The sequence below is a fragment of the Erinaceus europaeus genome, unplaced genomic scaffold (assembly GCF_950295315.1).
Source record: "Erinaceus europaeus unplaced genomic scaffold, mEriEur2.1 scaffold_888, whole genome shotgun sequence".
NCBI lineage: Eukaryota > Metazoa > Chordata > Mammalia > Eulipotyphla > Erinaceidae > Erinaceus > Erinaceus europaeus.
The window spans coordinates 20,309-40,576 of NW_026647401.1; positions in this window are offsets into that span (position 1 = coordinate 20,309).

Here is a 20,268-nt window from a genome sequence, read left to right on the forward strand (position 1 = left end):
TAGAGGATGAGAAAGAGAAGCACTTGAAGCACTGATTCAACACTCTTGAAGCTTCTCCCTGCAGATGGGGGGCCAGAGGCTCCAACTCAGATTTTTTTTGTATAGTGACATGTGTGTTCAGCTGGGCACATCACCATCCGGTCCCCTCTGCCTTTCTTTCTTATGTGGAGACCTTATAGCAGACAAAGAAAAGATAATTGAATTCCAGGTACCAGGGTGGTGGTTTAGTGAGTAGAGTACAATCCTTGCATGTGGGAGGCTGCAGGTTCAATCCCTGCCACCACTATGACCTGGCTGGTGATTCAGAAGGCAGAAATGGCACTTTATATCCTGCCACCTTCCAGACACAAAGTTTCAGATGCTGTCATGATTCCATCCTGACTTCTCTGGGCAGATGACCTCATCAGTGTGTCCTGGAGCCTCACCTCTCCAGAGCTTACCCCACTAGGGAAAGATAGATACAGGTTGGGACTGTGGATCGACCTGCCAATGTCCATGTCTAGCAGAAAAGCAATTACAGAAGTCAGAAAGCCTACCTTCTGCAGCCCCAAAAACAATTTGACCCATACTCCCAGTGGGGGGGAGAATTGATAGGAGGAAGTGGGTAAGAGGGCTCTGAGCTCCAGCTCCATCAGGACAGAGCAAGGAGGGGAAAGTGAGTGGCATTTGGATGTAGTAATAAGGTCGTGAGTGGCTTGGAGGGGAAGAGAGGACTAGCTCTGGAAGAAAAGGGGGCAATTATGTACAAATGTAGGAAGATTGTTGTAGAGATGACAGTTAACCCATGTCTACAACCTTAACTGTCATCTCTACAATAATCTGTCTACAACCTTAGGAGAACTGCTGTGGCTTGCAATGGAGCAACTGGGGATTCAGAATTCTGGAGGCGGGACAATATGGAGTTATATCCCTGTTGACATGTACTTTTGTAAGTCAATATTAAATAAATATAAATATTAAATCAATAATAGAATTAAAAATAAAAGGAAAGCAGAAGTGGGACCTCTGTTACTAGTCTTTGAAGGGCATATATTTTACCTTCACCCAATCTGAGGCAGGGGTGGAGTGAGGGTGGAGCTCTGTGATTGGCTTGCCTAGGTCACATGCCACAGACAGGCCTAGGTGAGCAGGGAAGGTCTGCTATATACAAGCCGGGGGTGAGAGCTGGGAAGCTGGAAATGAATGCTGGGAAAGCAACATTGGCAGTAATCACCACACTCCTTGCCTTAGGGTTTGTCTCCAGTCATCTTCCCAGGGCACCTGGATGAAGTCAGATGAGCACCATTTCCAAGAGGAAAATGCAGTGTGAGGTGATGGATTAAAAAGTAGTGAACATATGATTAAATATTTATAGGCACTTGGTTTAATGTAAAACACCCATCAACTTGATGCCCTTGACTCCTAAGGATGGTTGAGAATGGGGAAGAACATTAGGGCTGCATCTCACACCTGATCAGTCATATTAATTAGGGCCAGAAACCGAGTGAGCTCAACAGCTGGGCTGCATCTCACAGGCTGGAAGTGCGGGAGAAGAACGAAGGACAGCAATGCTGCCCCTCACTACAGTGCAGACTGAGCAGAGAAGAGGAAGCTCAGCCTTTACCTGGAAACAGGGATTCGTGGTGGCTTTTCATTTTTTTTATTATTTATTTTAAATATTTATTTATTCCTTTTTGTTGCCCTTGTTGTTTTAGTGTTGTAGTTATTGTTATTGATGTCATCATTGTTGGATAGGACAGAGAGAAATGGAGAGAGGAGGGGAAGACAGAAGGGGAGAGAAAGATAGACACCTGCAGCCCTGCTTCACCACTTGTGAAGCAATTTCTCTGCAGGCGGGGAACCAGGGGACTTGAACCCTGATCCTTGTGCTTTGTGCTACTACCTGCGCTTAACCCACTGCCCTACCGCCCGACTCCCAATTTTTATTTTTATGGCTAATTTGACATGTAGATAATGTACAGTGAGATGCACAGATCTTGGATGCTTTTTCCCACTAAGGTCATCTTGGTCTCGGTGACTACACAACTCCACTTCTCTCAGCGGCAGTTTGATAGAGAGTGAGACACACACTTGCACACGCACACGCAGGGGGAGGGAGAGAGACAGAAGAAAGATACTTGCAGCACTGCTCCGCCACTCAGCTTCCCTCCTGCTTGGGTACTGGGACCTTAAACCTGGGTCACCTTACATGATAATATAGGCACCCTACCCAGTGCACCACTACCTGGCCCCTCTGATTTTTATTGTTTATTTATTTATTTTATTGCCTCCAGTGTTATCACTGGGGCTCAGTGTCGGCACTATAAACCCATTGCTCCTGGTGGCCATTTTTTCCATTTTATTGGCTAAGACAGAGAGAAATTGAGAGAGGAAGGGGAGATAAAGAGGAAGAGAGAAAGATGGACACCTGAAGACCCGCTTTGCTACTTGTGAAGCTTCCCCCTGCAGGTGGGGAGTGGGGGATTGAACTTGGAATCTTGTGTGGCTCCTTGTGCTTAGTACTATGTGTACTTAACTTGGCGCACCACTGCCTTCTGATTTGCACTTTTAACTCAGTGAGTTCTAATCATCGTGTAGACCTGGATATTGCTACTGCCCAATACCAGGTATAAGGTATTTCACCACACCTGAGAGTCAGGCCTCTTATATCCTCTCTGAGTAGATTCCTAACCCCCACTCCCATAACTGCAATCTGAGCTCTGTGGCCATGGATCAATTTCTGTCTTTTCCTCCATCTTTTGATTGAAAGTAGCATTCTATTGCATGACTGCACCTAAATTTTATTCATCCATTTTCTTGTGTGTGTGTATAGGAGGGGGAGGTTAAGATGTTTCCAAATTTTGGTTATCTGGAAACTCATGCTATACATATTCGTGTGTCATACTTAGTGTGTCATCTTTCTTTTTCCCTCTTTAGCACACAGCTGGCAGTGGAATCTCAGGGTCGTGGGGTAGGTGGGTGTGGAATTTATCAGCACTTGCTCAGCGGTTCTCTGAAGAGGCTATTCCATTTTATACTCCCTCCAGTAATGGGTGAGAGTCTTGGAACTCAGTCCCCAGTTCTAACAGAGAATTTAAGTTGTCATCTTTGGCATCTCTCTTTTTACTTGTTTTACATTTTTATTCATTTATGTTTATTTATGGTGAGTAGTAGGTTACAAGATTATAGGGTTATGGGATGCTAGTCTCTTTCTTTCTGGATTTAAAAAAATACTACATATGGAAACTCGGAAATGGCCACTTGTAGGTGACAGGAGTGTGAATTGTGAGTCTGCAGGCTGGCTGGCCCACTCTCACCTACCTCTGCTCTCCCTGTACCCTGGGAGTTTGATGCTCATACACTGTGCTTCTAAGACTTCCTGACTTGACCCGCTTGGCTGGGTGTGGCCACTGAAGCATCTGTGGAGGACTTGGACAAGTGAAGAAGGCAAAAGGCAGAGTCTTTCTCACATCAGCTTTCCTGTCACTGATTTCCTCTGCACAGCTCTGCGGGGGCTGCAGCCTCCACCAGGTAACTCTGGATCCAGATAACGCCACCTGCTCCCTTTGTCTCTCCAGGCCAGCTGTGGTAGTGTCTTCCCGCTGGTGCAAGCCCCAAGGTTACTGCGCAGCTCCCTGTGGCCTGTTTCTCAGCTTCTTCTTCTTCTGTGTAATCAGTAACCAGTATCAACTTCCTTTTGTTCACAGACTTAGAATGGGTTCTGTTTTCTTGGTTGGACTTTGACAGAAACACACACAGCATCAAAAATTAACAGAGATGATTTTTTTTTTTTTGAGGCCAAATCACATCTGAGGCCTGGCAAGCAGACTTATTGTCAAATCCTAAAACTGCAAAAATAGGACAACCTTCTTCAGAAACACCATCTGGCACCTCAATATTCCCCTGGTGTCTAGCCTAAATCCCTGCTGTGACCAAATTTGCCTCTGACAAGCTGGAAGCAAGTCCCTTGGCCTCAGGAGTGAATGTGAGAGTTGGTATTAGCGGGGCTATAGCCTTACGTTGGGACTTTGGTGAGAGAGGACAAAGGAGAGCCTAGGAGAGAAGACTTTTTAAAAAATATTTATTTATTTATTTTCCCTTTTGTTGCCCTTATGTTTATTGTTGTTGTGGTTATTATTATTGTTGTTGTTGTTGTTGGATAGGACAGAGAGAGATGGAGAGAGAGGGGAAGACAAAGAGGGAGAGAGAAAGATAGACATCTGCAGACCTGCTTTACCGCCTGTGAAGTGACTCCCCTGAAGGTGGGGAGCCAGGGGCTTGAACCAGGATCCTTACTCCGGTCCTTGCACTTCCTGCCATGTGCGCTTAACCCACAGCATTACCACCCAACTCCCAAGAAAGGACATTTCTTTTTAATTTTTTTTTTTTTTTACTATTTATTTAAAAAAGGAGACATTAACAAAACCGTAGGATAAGAGGGGTACAACTCCACACAATTCCCACCACCAAATCTCTGTATCCCATCCCCTCCCCCTGCTAGCTTTCCTATTCTTTATCCCTCTGGGAGTATGGACCCAAGGTCATTGTGGGATGCAGAAGGTAGAAGGTCTGGCTTCTGCAATTGCTTCCCCGCTGAACATGGGTGTTGACTGATTGATCCATACTCCCAGCCTGCCTCCAAGAAAGGATATTTCTAAGTAGTTACCAATGCACTGTCCCACGTCCTATGTTGCCAGGCCACGTATTCTGTGTCTTTCAGGGGAGACAGCTCTGCTGTTCTTCTGCTCCTTTTGCTTTATACTTCAGGGCTTCCTGCCACGGAGGAGAACCTCAGTAAATATTTGCAGAATTGTATTGTTCATTTATTTATATGTGGAAATAAGGACTTCAGTGATTTAGGAATCTGGATAGTAAATGATAGATAGCCAAATCAAATTGACTGTAGGAGAAACAAAAGCTTTATGGTAGAGGGGGAGACAGGTGACTGAATAGAGAGCATGCCTTACCAAGTGTAAAGCCCTGGGTTTGAGCCTTGGCATTCCATGGGAATAGCATGGATAGTGCCAGGCACAGGGGCTGGATGGCTCACATGTTAGAGTACTCAAGGACCCAGGTTCAAGCCTTGGTCCCCACCTGCAGGGGGAAAGCTTCATGAGCAGTGAAGTGGTGCTGCAGGTGTCTCTTTATCTTTCTCCCTCTCTCATCTTTCTTCTTGTTATCTCTGTCTCTCTCCTATAATTCAATAAATTAATCAATTTAAAAAAGACTGCAAAGATAATACCAAGTTCAGTGCACGAATAGTGTAAGGGTTCTGAAATCTCTCTCTCTCTTCTTCCTTCCTTCCTTCCTTCCTTCCTTCCTTCCTTCCTTCCTTCCTTCCTTCCTTCCTTTCTAGCTTTCTTAATAAAGAGAATGACTAGAGGCCAGGTGGTGGTGCACCTGCTTAAGCACTCACATTTCAGTGTGAAAGGACCCAGGTTCGAGCCCCTGGTCTCCACCTGCAGGGAGAAAGCTTCACGGTGGTGAAACAGGGCTCTCTGTCTCTCCCTCTCTATGTCCTCTTCCCTTTTCAATTTCTCTCTGTCTCTCTATAAAAAAAGTATGACCACAAATACATTACAGTAACCCACAGAATTGGGAAGTCCCAGGTGGAACAGCCTTAGGCATTTCCAGATTTAGGTGCTCAAGTGATGCCTCAGGGGCTGTTGTCTCTGTATTTCCAGCTCTCCCTTCCTACTGGGTTGGCTTCACTGCAAACTCTTCCAAGCAAGAGTAGCGAGAAGACTGCTAATGTCCCAGCTTATGTTCTATTCGAACAATCCCCATAGAGGACAGAGAGAACTTACCTTTTAAAATATCTTTCAGGGCCAGACAGGTAGCTCACGAGTCGTGTGCCTGCACTACCACGCAGAATCATACACTGCCATGTATGATCCAGGTTTGAGGCCTAACATCATATAGGAAGTTGCTATGACAACAGAGGCAGCTTCAGAACTGTGGTATCTTCCCTACTCCCCGTCTCTGTCTGAATGAAAGAAAGCAAGTGAGCTGGAGCAGTAATAGCATGCATGTATGAGATCCCTGTTTCACCAAATAAATAAAATATCTTGCCCAGGCTAGTGAGAGAGCTCATCAATAGAGTACAGAACTTGCAAGCCCGAGGTTCAGGTTTGATTCCCTAAACACATTCATCCCAGCTGAGAGGTGCTCTGGTCTCTCTCTCCCTCTCTCAATCTCTCTCTCTCTCTCTCATTCTTTTCTTTCACTCATAAGATAGGCAAATAAACACATCTTTAAATAAATGAAACATCCTTCATGAAAACTGGGGTGTCATCACTTACCAGTTCTCATTGTCCTGTTTGGGCCTCTTGCTTCCCGTTGTAGTCAGGGGACCATAGTTCAGACTTCCTGCAAAACTTTGATAGGGGGATAAGATGGGAAGGTGTTGATTCAAAGGGAAAATAAGATACCATTGTCAGTAAAAGGACATGTATATGCCAGGTGGGCAGACAACACAAATGGCCACACTGGGACGTCCACACACAGCCTGTGTGGAGTCAGGAGCTGGAGCAGGGCCACGTCATTCTGTCTTCAAGGTGCTTGCACTATGGGGTGGGGGTGGTGGGGGCCTGGCAGGGGGAAGCACTAGAAACAAGGACACAAATGTTCTCATGGTGAGAGAACAGGCTGCGTTAGGAACAGACTCCTTCAGAGGAGACTCTGCAACTCAACTGTTCAAATACTCAAAGAAGCCACAGCTCTGGCCAGTCTGGCAGTGAGTGAACTGGCTATGTGTCTGCCTTAGATACTCAGAACTTTGGTGATATCTTCCAGAATGCTTTGCTGGAGCAACAGTCTGGAACAAGTTGTGCAATTAACATGAGATGCCAACAGTCTCTGGGAGAAGAGGCTGCAAACCATTTAGCCCCTCTGTGATGGAGGGACAGGGGGTGGGGTGCATGTAGAGGAACCTGCCATGCTGCAGTGCACATGGGGTCTACTTCCAACTTCCCACCAAGCTGGGAGATAGGAAATATATATTTCTGGGAGACAGGAAATATATATTTCTTTCTAATTAAACATTTTCGTCTCAGATAACTAGTTCCACATAAAATTGTGAGGACGTAGAGATCCCACATATACATCCCTTCATTTCCCACAATGAAGTGTTTTTGCAAAACAGAGTCTCATAGCCAGGGTCTGAACACTGAGGCCACCCTCAGACGTTCTTATGATTACTTCTGTTTTCCGTGTGTGTGTGTGTGTGTGTGTGTGTGTGTGTGTGTGTTTCTGTGTAACAACTCTACCACATGAGTAGGTCAGCCCCTCCTCCCACCAGCAGTCATGGACCTGTCCTCCAATTCCATCATCTTGTTATCTCCAAAATGTGGTGCCACCCTCCAGAATGCAATTTTTCTCTGCAGCATGGTTCCCTAGGAGTCATCCAGTTGTGGCCTGAATGGACAGCATGCGTCTTCTTCCTCCTGAGCACTATTCCATAGCATGGAGAGTGCCCAGCTTGCTTAACCATAGCTTCAGTGAAGGACAGCAGGGCCATTCCCTTCTGAGGTACTATGGCTACAGCTGCTGTGAACATTCGTGTATATATCTTTGGTTTGATCCAAATTCCTACTCCTCTAGAAGAGATGACCGAAGACTTGCATGTAATATTGTGCTTCAGCTCAGTCACATCTGGATTCTTCATGGGCTTCACTTCCTGTTTGTTGATCCTGTTCTCACTGTGGTTGATTCTAGGATCTCTGGTGTTTGTTAAGAATTTCCTGTATTGATGAAACCAGACTTCCCTGGACAGACAATCCCACCAATGTGCCTTGGAGCTCCGCTTCCCCAGAGCCCTTCCCCACTAGGGAAAGAGAGAGACAATATGGGAGTATGGATCGACCTGTTAACATCCATGTTCAGCGGGGAAGCAATTGCAGAAGCTAGACCTTCAACCTTCCGCATCCCACAATGATCTTGGGTCCATACTCCCAGAGGGTTAAAGAATAGGAAAGCTATCAGGGGAGAGGTTGGTATACGGAGGTCTGGTGGTGGGAATTGTTCAAAGCTGTACCCCTCTTATTCTATGGTTTTGTCAATGTTTCCTTTTTATAAATAAAAAATAAAAAAAGAATTTCCTGTATTGGATGAGGTCATTTGTTTTCTTGTTGCTGAGTTTAGTGAGCTCTTTATATATTTTGATGTATGACATGTAAAGATCTTCTCCCATTCTGTGAGGGGTTTCTTTGTTTGGGGGATGGCTTCTTTTGCTGTGCAGAATCTTTTCAATTTGATATAGTCCCACTGATTTGTTTTTGATTAAGTCTTCCTTGTAGTTGGGTTTATGTCATCAAAGATGCCCTTGAGGTTTAGATGGGAAAGTATTTTGCCAATATTTTTCTCTAAGTATTAGATAGTTTTTGCTCTAACATCCAGGGGGCACTGTGTCTTGTGTGAGATGCCACACCCTGACATCCTGGGTGGCAGCTCCTTGATGCCTCTATCCAGGCAGTCACTTCTTTCTTGATGAGTACCTACTTTGTGCCGAGAGCAAGAATGACAGGGATGGGTCCAAGAGACAGAGTCTTGCATTCAAGGAGTTTAGCATCTGTAAGGTGAAAAATTCTGATAAGTGAGCAGGTGAGTGATTAAATACATGAGAGATTCATGGATTGTAATGGTGGTGCTGACAGAAACGACATGACAATGTGTGAGTCCATGATGGCAGGGAGACATGCTGTGCTGACTGCAGTGGTCTGAGAAAAGCCCTCTAAGAAGGTGAAATCTCACCCAATGGAGTCTAATTGGAGCCTTGATGCCCCCCCCCCACCTCTTTGTCAATGCTTGTGACAGACACGCTTCCTCACACTGTACACAGCTTTAGAATCCTCCTCAGCACTGCTCGCCCTCAGACACTCCTCAGGAACTGGATACATCACACTTGAACTGGGATGTCCCTGCTCATGGTCTGGGATCTGGCCATCCACCACTCAGCCTCCAAAACACCAGTGATCTCTAAGCTCTGGGGCCATGCCTGCTCCATCTTGTTTGCTGAATGCTGGAGATGTATAGCTTCTGTCACTCCATCCTGTGACAGAGGTCATGGGGAGAGGTCTCTGTGTAGAGATATCTCTTCAAGAGGCCTCCAGGAGAAGCCCCAGCAGGACTGGCCATCTCTACAATACAAGCAACTTCTCACTCTAAGCCCATTGGTTGAGAAGAGAATGGGTGTAGGACATTGTCTTCCAAAGAATACCTTTATTCAGCCCTTGCCAATTTCTTACAATGATCCCCCCCTCCTTCCGCTCTCACATACTCATACACAAGCCTTGAGATCCTGGAGCCAAAGGCAAACAGGTACCCCAGAACAAGTCAATCTTGCAATCCTGGACATCCCTTGAACCCACTTTGCCAGCCTTCACAGTCAGATCCCTACAGAATAATAAGGCCCACACATCTTTTGTCTGGGAAATTATCTTCCCGTAACACTGGAAGCTGTTACCATGGAAATAAAATAGCCTATTAGCCCAACTCTACCCCAACCCAGGAGAGGCCCGGCTGCATTTCTGAGGCCCTTCATTAATAAGGAGAAAAGCAGATTAAGCTTTCTGAGCATGGATGAGAATGGCCAGGACTTGCTAGATTAGGATGTTCCTGTGGAGTTTATCTGGGTGGATATCTCAGCCCAGAGAAGCCATGCTGGGTGGAGAAGAAAGAAAGATGAGGTTCAGATGGCAGACTCCAAGGCCTGCCAGTCCCACCCAGCCTCTGTGCCCGGGTTGCCCTGGGCTCCTTCCGGCCCTGGACTCCCAGAGAAGGAAGCCTCTTCCCTTGACCTGGGAACCTCTGGTTTCCTTGTCTCCCATTGAACAGCTGCTGAGAGGCAGAGAGCTGCAGAGGCTCCTGGCAGCACGGCCAAGATGCCAAACAGAAGTCGGAGACAGATGGAGTGCAACCCAGTCTGCCAGGGGCTGCCACCTGCCCCTGGGGGTCCAAGTGCCAAATCCATGATATGGATGTGTAGGCTGCTGGGAGAGACTGCAAGTACTGTCCTTCTCCTTGGTCCTGGGCACAGAGCTGAGGCGCTTTACACACCTCCACCTGTAGTCCCCAGCACCTCGAGTGCCGGGCAGCCTGGCAGATACCTGGTCCCTGCACAGCTGGCTGCTCTGTACCTGGCTGGTGACAGCCATCAGCATCTTAGCCACAGGCAGGTGAGAAGTTCCAGTCCCCTGACAGGTGTCAAGGAAGTCGCTATTCTTGGGAAACAATGCAGTCAAGGAGAAGCTAGAGCTGAACCTGACAACAGATGGGAGATTGATGGGCTCTTTCTTTCTTTCTTTCTTTCTTTCTTTCTTTCTTTCTTTCTTTCTTCCTCCCTTCCTTCCTTTCTTTCTTTTTAAAATTCTGTTCTTGGTTATAAATTCAAAGAAGAAAGGGAGTGGAGGGGTTCTGTGAGAATCAGTTACTCTTATTAGAGAACCCACTGCCTGGGGCCATTATTATATCCTCCTCAAGTGTCTCTCTTTCCCCCTGGTTATAAGACATGAGGGAACACAAGAATGCAAGGCACTTGTTAGTGTCAGCAGCAGCCTCCATGTGTGTGAGCTCGAGCAGCCTCGAGGTGTGAGCTAGGAGAGGCTCATGCTCCCATTCACATTTCACAGTAGAGTGGGGTGAGCCCAGCAGGAGTGGTTTCTAGATTAGCTAACCACAGTGGGCCTGGGGTTTTAACAACTCAGTTCTCACCCCTGTGGCTTCAGACATAACATGTTCACAGCTCACTCCTGATGGCTCCAGTCAGAGTCCGCTCAGGATTCTTCCTCGCTGGGTCCCAGCGTGGGCTGTGAGGAGGGATACAGCAGTGGATGTAGCTGTGTTCTCTCTCATCCCATAGCTCTAATACAGCACCCAGGCTTTAGGGGACACCGTGGAGGGCTGAGGTAGTGACACAAATGCTGGGCCACAACTGGGCAGTGGGTGCTTCATTCTGTTTGCCTCATAGGACTTTACCCTTGTGGTCTTTGTAACACTTCCTGAGGTAGCTATGATCCTTTGAGGGATTAAAGCCCTGGGTTGTGCTTCTTAGAAACTGGTGTCCTTCAACCTGGAAGTTTGGGAGACTGTAAAAGATGTTTCCTGGGTTGGCAAGATAGCTCACCAGGAGGATGTATTTGATTTGTCATGTGTGCACCCCAGATTTGAACCTGCCCACCATTGCATTGGAGATAGAGCTTTAGTGTCCCCATCCTATGACCCTGTCTCTCTATAAAAATACTGGGAAAAGTCGACCCAAAGTGATGAAGCCCCATCAATGACAACAACAAAAAATAAAAAGGAAGAAAGAAAAAAAGAAAGAACTTAGGAAGGAAGGAAGGTAGGAAGGTAGGTAGAAAGGAAGAGGAAGGAAGAAAAGGGAGAAAGAAAGGGAGGGAGGAAGAGAGGAATGAAGGAAGGAAAGAAGGAAGGAAGGAAGGAAGGAAGGAAGGAAGGAAGGAAGGAAGGAAGGAAAGATGGATTTTCCTCTTGGCCATTCATGTGACACAGTAGCGTAGGAGAGGCCAGGTGGTGGTGCCCCTGGTTAAGTCATGTTACTTTGCACAAGAACCTGAGCTTGAGACCCTGCTCTCCACTTACAAGGGGGACACTTAATAAGGCATGAGCAGTGAAGCAGGTAGTACAAGTGTGTGTGTCTTTCTTTTCCTTTCTGTCTCTCCCTCTGTTCTCAATTTCTCTTTGTCCTATCAAATAAAACAAAAGAAAAAGATGGAGGGGCAGGGGGTAGGGAAATGGCCCACTGGGAGTGGTGGATTTGTCATGCAAGAACCAAGCACCAGAGATAATCCTGGTGGCAAAAGAAATGAAAAGAAAAAGAGAAGGGGAGATGGAAAGGAAAGGAGAGGAGAGGAGAGGAGAGGAGAGGAGAGGAGAGGAGAGGAGAGGAGAGGAGAGGAGAGGAGAGGAGAGGAGAGGAAAGGAAAAGAAGAGATCAGAAAACATTAAGGCACGTGTTTGGCTTTCCCCTGCCCTCTGCTGATAGAGCTCCTTCAGGAGGACCATTCAGGATGGACCATTCAGGAGGCACCTCAACTAAAGAGTTGAGGTGCCTCCTTCTTTTCCCTACTGTCACTGAGAGGGATGATTCATCCTGTGCCCTGCTGGATACATAGCAGCATCTCTGGCCTCTCTTCACTAGAGGCCAGTAGTATCCTGCTCACCCACTCACCCCACTAGTGACAACCCAAGCTGTTGCTCCTGGGGGCGCAGGTAGCAAAGCTATCTCTGGGTGAGAAGGCCGCCCTGTTACTACAGAGGTACCCATGTGAGCCATGACTGTGCCAGTGCTTCCTCCCCACCCCTTCATCTCCCTCCCTCCCTCCTTCTCTTGCCTCCAGAGTTATATTTATTATTCCATCTCTGTGCTGGAACTACAAATCCATTGCTCCTGGAGGCCATTTCTCCCTATTTTTATTGGGTAGGACAACGAGAAATTAAGAGAGAAAGGGGATAGAGAGAGAGGGAGAGAGAGAAATAAACACCTGCAGACCTGCTTTGCTGCTTGTGAAGTGATCCTCTCCCCACCCCACATGCAGGTGGAGAGCTGGGGGCTCCAAACCCAGATCCTTGTGCCCGTCCTTGTGCTTAGTACTATCTATGCTTAACCGGTGTACTGCCACCTGGCCCCAGCTTTTCTTTTCTCTCTTCTCATCTCTGTGGCTTCCAGTCTTTGTGGCTTTTAATAAAGTGGGAATGACTCCATGTCTACACACTTTCCAAAGCACAGGCCCAGATTCACTGCCTCCCTGCTTTCTCTCTCTCTCTCCTTCCCCATGTCCTAGAAAAATTCAAGCCAATTTCCAGCCCTTCCCTTACAGCCTCTCAAGAGAAGGAAGGGAAGTTTCCTGGTTTTGCCTCCCAGGAGCCTTGCAACCTGAGCCCTTTGTATTTCTTGACATCCTGTTTCTGATTTCTGTGCTGGGCTTAGTGGAGAGAATAAACACTTCTTTGAAAGCCCTCTGCATTCTAGAGAAAAGCAGCCAGCAGACTCTGAAGCAGAGTGGGGTCCTCAGAGTGGGCTTCTCTCATAAAAATACCACAGAACTGGGTGGCTGTAGACCACAGAAACTTATTTCTCCCAGCTCAGGTCACTGGGATGTCCAAAATCAAGGTACCAGAAGATTCATCATCTAGGAAGAACCTACTTCCTGGCTGGCCAGCGGCCATCTTTCTCGCTGTAACCTCACTTGGCCTCATGTGGTGAAAGGGCTGAGGGAAGTGACGTCTCTGAGGTAACTTTGATGAGAGCAATGACTCTCACTTGAGGGATCCACCCTGCTGACCTCTCACATCCTGAAGGCTTCCCCTCCAAATAGCATCTCCTGTTTGGGGGGGGGGGGGCAGGTATTGTAGTAGATTCGGAGATGAGGGAGGTACAAACCTACAGTTCATACAGACTGCTTCCTGGATATTTACTCTTTGCCCAAAGGCCATAGAGCACACTCACGGCGAAGACCCCACACATAACAGTAGCTACCTTCAAAGACAGGGACAGTGCTGGGTGCTCCCCAAGGTGGGGACTCCTCATACTATCTGCCCACCTTTCCAGGAAAATTCTGGAGCCTTGGGGGCCCTAGAAGCACCAGCTATGTGTGTGTGTGAGGGTGTGTGAGGGGTGTGTGTGTGTGTCAGGGATTTGCATTTCCAGTGCTGTCTCCCTGAGGGGCAGCCATGTTGGAACTGTTGAAATATTGATGGAACTCTAAAAAAATATGTGAAATCCACTAAGGAAATTGGAAAACATCAGTCACAGTTCTGTTTATTTGGTACCTCTGTAAGCATGGTAAATTTTTCATCAGGAGAGAAAATTAAAACAGAGTAAAACCATGAGGGCTCTCTCTAGGGAAAGGCTCAGACTTGCTTCCCTGTTTGTTCCCAACCAGAGCCCGCACACAGACACACACACACAGACACACAGACACACACACACACACACACACACACACACTAAGGAGAGGCTCAAACTTGTTTTCCTGTTTGTTCCCAGCCAGTAACCCCCCACCACACACACACACACACACACACACACACACACACTAAGATGGAAAAAAAAAAAAGGAAAGTAGGGTCAGGGAGATAGCTCAATTTGTTAAGAGTATCAACTTGCATGATAGAGGCCTCAGAGGCCCCAGATTCAATCCCCAGCACCATTCTATACGAGAGCTGAGCAGTGCTCTAGTCTCTCTCATTCTTTTTGTTAGACTAAATAAGTAATAAATATTTAAAATGTTTTTAGAAAAATATGCCCTTTAAAAAATGAGAAAAAAAAAATTAAACCTTCCCAGGAGAGCATTTTCCTTGATAACAGAAACCCTGCCCTTGGGCTCCTAGTGTATCTAGATTCCATCCTGAGAACCTCTACCTTGAGCTGATAGAACCTGATTTTTTTTTTTCCTCCAGGGTTGTCGCTGGGGCTTGGTGCCAACACTACAAATCCACTACTCCCAGTGGCCACTTTCCTCCACATTTTTTAATTGGATAGGACAGAAAAAAATTGAGAAGGGAGACAGAAAAAGGGAGAGAAAGAGAGACACCTGCAGTCTTGCTTCACCACTCTTGAAGGCTGCCCTCCCCCCCAGCAGGTGAGGAGCAGGGGCTTGAACCCTGGTCCTTGCATTTGGTAATACGTGTGCTTGACTGGTTTAAGGATCCCGGTTTGAGCCCCCAGATCCCCACCTGCAGGAGGGGTCACTTTGCAAGTAGTGAAGCAGGTCTGCAGGTGTCTATCTTTCTCTCCCCCTCTCTGTCTTGCCCTCCTCTCTCCATTTCTCTCTCTCCTATCCAGCAATGACAGCAGCTATAACAACAACAATAATAGCCACAACAAGGGCAACAAAATGAGAAAAATAGCCTCCAGGAGCAGTAGATTCATAGTGTTGGCACCGAGCCCCACTGATAATCTTGGAGGCAAAAAAAGAAATATATGCATGTGTGTGTGCGCGCACGCGCGTGTGCACATGCTTAACCAGGCACTCCACTGCCCAGCCCCTGAACCTGATTCCTTGGCCTTTGTTTGCCATCCTCTTTCATTGCTGATAATGCCTGAACTCTCCCCTGGACGTGACAGTGAGCACAGAAGATACAAAGGGAACGCACTGAGCACAGTGCACGCAGAGTCCCACCTTGGGGGCAGATGAATAGGCTACCATGTCTAAAGTTCTAGTCCTCTCAGTCTGTCACCTGCAGACTCTCCTGGTGGATCTGTGATGGCTTCATACAGGTTTAACACTGCGGGCCTGCCTGTCACTCCTTCCTCCCACACACATACATTCTAGAGTTGTAAGGGAGGACCCAGCAGAGGGTATAGCCATGTTTTCTCAAGAATCAAAAAGGAAAGTTCATTCTCAGTCAAGTGCAACTTCCCCTCAGGACCTGATATTATCTTCTACCAGGATCCCAATACTCTGGAGTCAGTGATCAGTGTCTCCTGGCCAAAAGGAGGGAGAGAAGGAGAGAGGGATGGAGGGAGGCAGGGAATGAGGAAGGGAAGGAGAGAGGTTGGGGGGTGGAGTGATTACAGTTGAGGAGCTCAGTACTCAGAGCACATCTGTTGGAGCACATCTGCATTAGTCTTGTCCTCCTGGATGTCCCATTTGGAGGGATTTTGTCACATGTCTGCTTTGTTTTTAGACAGACAGACAGACAAACACAGCACCAAAGTTTCCTTCAATGTGGTAACCCGTGGGAGGAGTGCACAGGAAGAGGAGTATCAGTGTTTGTTTCCATCAAGAAGAGAGCCAGAAAGGGGCAAAGCTTCTGCCTTGCCTCTGAGGGCCTTGAGAATGTGTTTTCTCAAGACAGACAGAAACAGCACCAAAGTTTCCTTCAATGTGGTGGGGACCAGGCTTGAACCTGTGTGTAGTACATGGCAAAGCAGAGCACTATCCACCACCACCACCACCCTCATCTGTTTTCAATACACAGGTGTGTTTCTGGTGTGTTGTAAGAAAGGGGAGGGGCATGTGTGCACAGAAGGTAGGGGGGGTGAGGGATGAGAAATCCACTTACATTCCTGAGGCGTCTCGTGCAGGGGGCTCGGTAAATACTAATGAAATTGAACTAATGAGAATATTAAACCATAAGGCTGTGCATGTTGGATCAGACCGTCTGACTGTGAACAATCATATTTTAGCAGCAGGTAACGACAGCTCAAGCTCTCGAGGATTTGAAGCCCATAATGGAAGGAGAAATTCTCTTCTTTCAGTGAGTGAGAAGAGGACTGGTATCGCCAAGCACAAGGGCTTGCAGTGATCCACAGTCTGGAGACAGCCTCTTCCCGCTCTCGCTGCCTCAGCCCGCATGCGTATACCTGCTGTCTTGGTCTGGGCCTGCCTGTGGCCCCATCTACAGTGCTGTCTCTGGGGACTGACCTCTGTTCTCCCCTGATTCTATTTGCTTTGTCCAAGACGTCAAAGCAGAGGTGTCAGATGTAGTCTCTGCTTAGATGTAGCTCACAGAGGAGGCTCACTAGAGACTCTGGACAGTTGGTGGTCATGAATATTCAGGACATAGAAAAACAAGCAGGGTTTGTTGTGCAAGTAACTAGAGAAGAATAAATACTCAGGCAGAGTCATAGGAATGGAGCCTGGGGATCAAGACAACCACTGCATCCAGCACAGTGCTGGCCAGTGGGTTCTCAATACAGATTGGCTATATATATATATATATAATGGGCCAGGGGCTGGGCGGTAGCGTAGTGGATTAAGCACAAATGGTGCAAAGTGCAAAAACTGGTGCAAGGGTCCCGGTTTGAGACCCCGGCTCCTCACCTGCAGGGGCGTTACTTCACAAGTGGTGAAACAGGTCTGCAGGTGTCTATCTTTCTTTTCTTCTCTCTGTCTTCTCCTCCTCTCTCAATTTCTCTCTGTCCCGTCCAACAACAGCAATGGCAGCAATAACAATAACAACAACAACAAGGGCAACAAAAATGGGGGGGAAATGGCCTCCAGGAGCAGTGGATCATAGTGCAGGTGCAGAGCCCCAGCAATAACCCTAGAAGAAAAAAAAATCCTCTGGGGAACTCTTAAAAAATATTTTTTTAGGGAGTCGGGCTGTAGCGCAGCGGGTTAAGCGCAGGTGGCGCAAAGCACAAGGACCGGCATAAGGATCCCGGTTCGAACCCTGGCTCCCCACCTGCAGGGGAGTCGCTTCACAGGCAGTGAAGCAGGTCTGCAGGTGTCTATCTTTCTCTCCTCCTCTCTGTCTTCCCCTCCTCTCTCCATTTCTCTCTGTCCTATCCAACAACGACGACAACAACAATAATAACTACAACAATAAAACAACAAGGGCAACAAAAGGGAATAAATAAATAAATAAAATAAAATATAAAATAAATAAATAATTTTTTTAAATGGGCCAAAAGCTAGAATAGACTAGAATCCCCCTGCTCCTTTCCTCTGGGTGTTCAATGTGTCATGAGAAAAAATTTTCATGCTTCTTTTTTTTTTTCCTTTTCTGATTTTTTTTAATTGGGGAATTAATGTTTTACATTCAACAGTAAGTACAATAGTTTGTTGGATAGGACAGATTTTTTTAAAAATTAGGGGCGGGGGTCGGGCGGTGGCACAGTGGATTAAGTGCATGTGGCGCAAAGCGCAAGAACCGGCGTAAGGATCCCGGTTCGAGTCCCCGGCTCCCCACCTGCAGGGGGGTCGCTTCACAGGTGGTGAAACAGGTCTGCAGGTGTCTATCTTTCTCTCCCCCTCTCTGTTTTCCCCTCCTCTCTCCATTTCTCTCTGTCCTATCCAACAACGAACAACATCAACTATGGCAATAATAATAACCACAACGAGGCTACAACAACAAAGGCAACAAAAGGGGGAGGAATTTACTTTTGTATTTGGTGAAATACAGTGGTTCAGTTTCATTCTTCTGCATGTTTCAACCCATTGTTTCCAACACCATTTGTTGAAGAGACTCTGGTTTCCCATGCTTCTTTTTTTTAGCATTTTTAAAAAATTATCTTTATTTATTGGATAGAAACAGCCATAAATAGAGAGGGAATGAGGGGATAGACAGACATCTGCAGCCCTGCTTCACCACTCGCAAAGCTTTCCCCCTGCAGATAGGGGCCAGGGACTCGAACCCAGGTCCTTTCGCACTGTGACATGTCGCTCAACCAGGCCCCTTCATGCTTCCTTTAAGTATTTTTTATTGTCATCAGGGCTATTTTGGGGGGAACTCTACTTACATGATGAATCCACCACTCCTTTTATTTGATAAATCAGAGAGATGCTGAGAAAGGTGGGGAAGATAAAGAAGAGAGACAAGGGGCCAGGCAGTGGCACACCTGCTTAAGCTCACATCGTACTAAGCACAAGGACCCACACAAGGATCCAGATTCAAGCTCTTGCTCCCCATCTGCATTGGGGAAGCTTCACAAGTGGCAAAGCAGGTCTTCAAGTGTCTTTCTTCCTCTCTCCCTCTCTATCTCCCCCTCCTCTCTTAATTTCTCTCTATCCTGTCCAATAAAATGGAAATATGACTAAAACGGAAATATAAAATGGAAATATGACTAAAATGGAAATATGACTATAGCAGTGGATTTGTAGTGCTGGTACTCAGTCCCAGTGATAATTGTGGAGGGGGGGAAAAAGGAGGGAGTAAATACAGATATTTGTGGTAAAGACACCAAGTCTCAGTAATAACCCTAGTGGCAAGAGAGAAAGAGAGAATGGGTATGGGTATGAACAACCAGGACTGCGGCATAGTGGTTAAGGATATACTCTTGGCAGAAGTTGGACTAGATTTGGTGCATTGCACCAAAGTAAAGGACTCTGGGGTCGGGGAGGAGTGTTCAGCTCCTGGAATATGATGGTGGAGGAGGACCTAGGAGGGGGTTTAGAGTGTTATGTAGTAAACTTAGAAATGTTAAACATGTACCAATGACTGCATCTTACTGTCAACTGCAAACCATTAACCCCCTGCCCCCCAATAAAGGGGGAAAAAAAGAAGGTGATCTTGGGCATGGGGTCATTCTGTTTAGACTCAAAGCCCAACTCAGTCATTTGCTCAGCTGGAAGACTATGGGCAAACTACTTAATCTCCCTGGGCCTAGTTTCCCCATCTTCGAAATGGAGGCAGTCACAAAGTCACATACCTAGGTCACAAAGTTGTTAAGGGAATGTAATAAGATAAGATGTCTAATACTCTGAGAGCAATAGAGAGAGCACAAGGTGTCTGCTTTGTATAACCTGTTGCAGTTGTTACTATTACTATTCTTATTTTCAAAACAATTTCTCAAATTCCCCAGCACCTGGGAACACTGGATTCAGAGACCCACGGGACAATAACCAACAGACACTGCCCCCCTTAACTCCTCTCTGTTCTCTCCTGGCCAGCCCACTTGGCTCATGGACTGATTTCTGCCCAGCCCTGTGGCTATTTAGATCTGCAGTTCCTGACTTTGCATTCAGCAGCTACACAGCCTAGCTAGCAAAACCTCAATTTCAACATTCACCTATAAAGGCAAGCCAAGACCCTCATTCATTATCTGAGTGGATACGGTCTTCACATAAGTCTTACTCAATTTTCCTTTGGAAGCGTTTAAAGAGCTGGCTGGAGTCTGACTTGAAGCAAACACATGAGGATTCTTGTGGGCCTCTGAACTGAAGATCCCCATGGATGAAGAAGAAGAAGTGGCCTATGAGGACCCTCAAAGATCTAATCTCTTTGGCGCTGTCAATTTATGAACCAAAGGACAACATGAAACCTGTGAAGGATGCCATCTGTCTTTCCGGCCGCCCCAGAGTCTGAGTCCACTGGACACACTGAATGGTGAGGGCTGGCTGCTCAAGGGTGCTCACGCCTTTCTTCTGAGGTCCTAAGTGATCCTTTGGCCTTGGACCCTTGCCAAGAAGCAGAAGAAAATGCCTCTTTAAGCCCGAAGCCCCTCCCTCTCTGTTCCAATTAACCCAGAGCATTTGGGGGAGCTGTGTTTAAGAGCAGCAGGGGCAGCAGAGTGCTGGTAATCGGTGGGGGGTGCACAGGAAGTGGGGGTGTCAATGTTTGTTTCCATCAAAAGGAGAGTTGAAAAGAGGCAAAATCAACAGCTTCCGCCTTGCTTCTGAGGGCCGTGAGAATGTGTTTTCTTGAGACTACATCTTGGTTTCCTTCCTCCTTAGACCTCGAAGCTTCTCAGGCTGGCTGTGAAATATGGATTACTGACAAGAGAGTCTTGTCATGTGTTTTCTAGCCTCAAGCTGGAGCAAAAGCAGATGAGTCAATCTGCACTCTGCAACATGTCAGCACACAACACATGTACATGTGTGT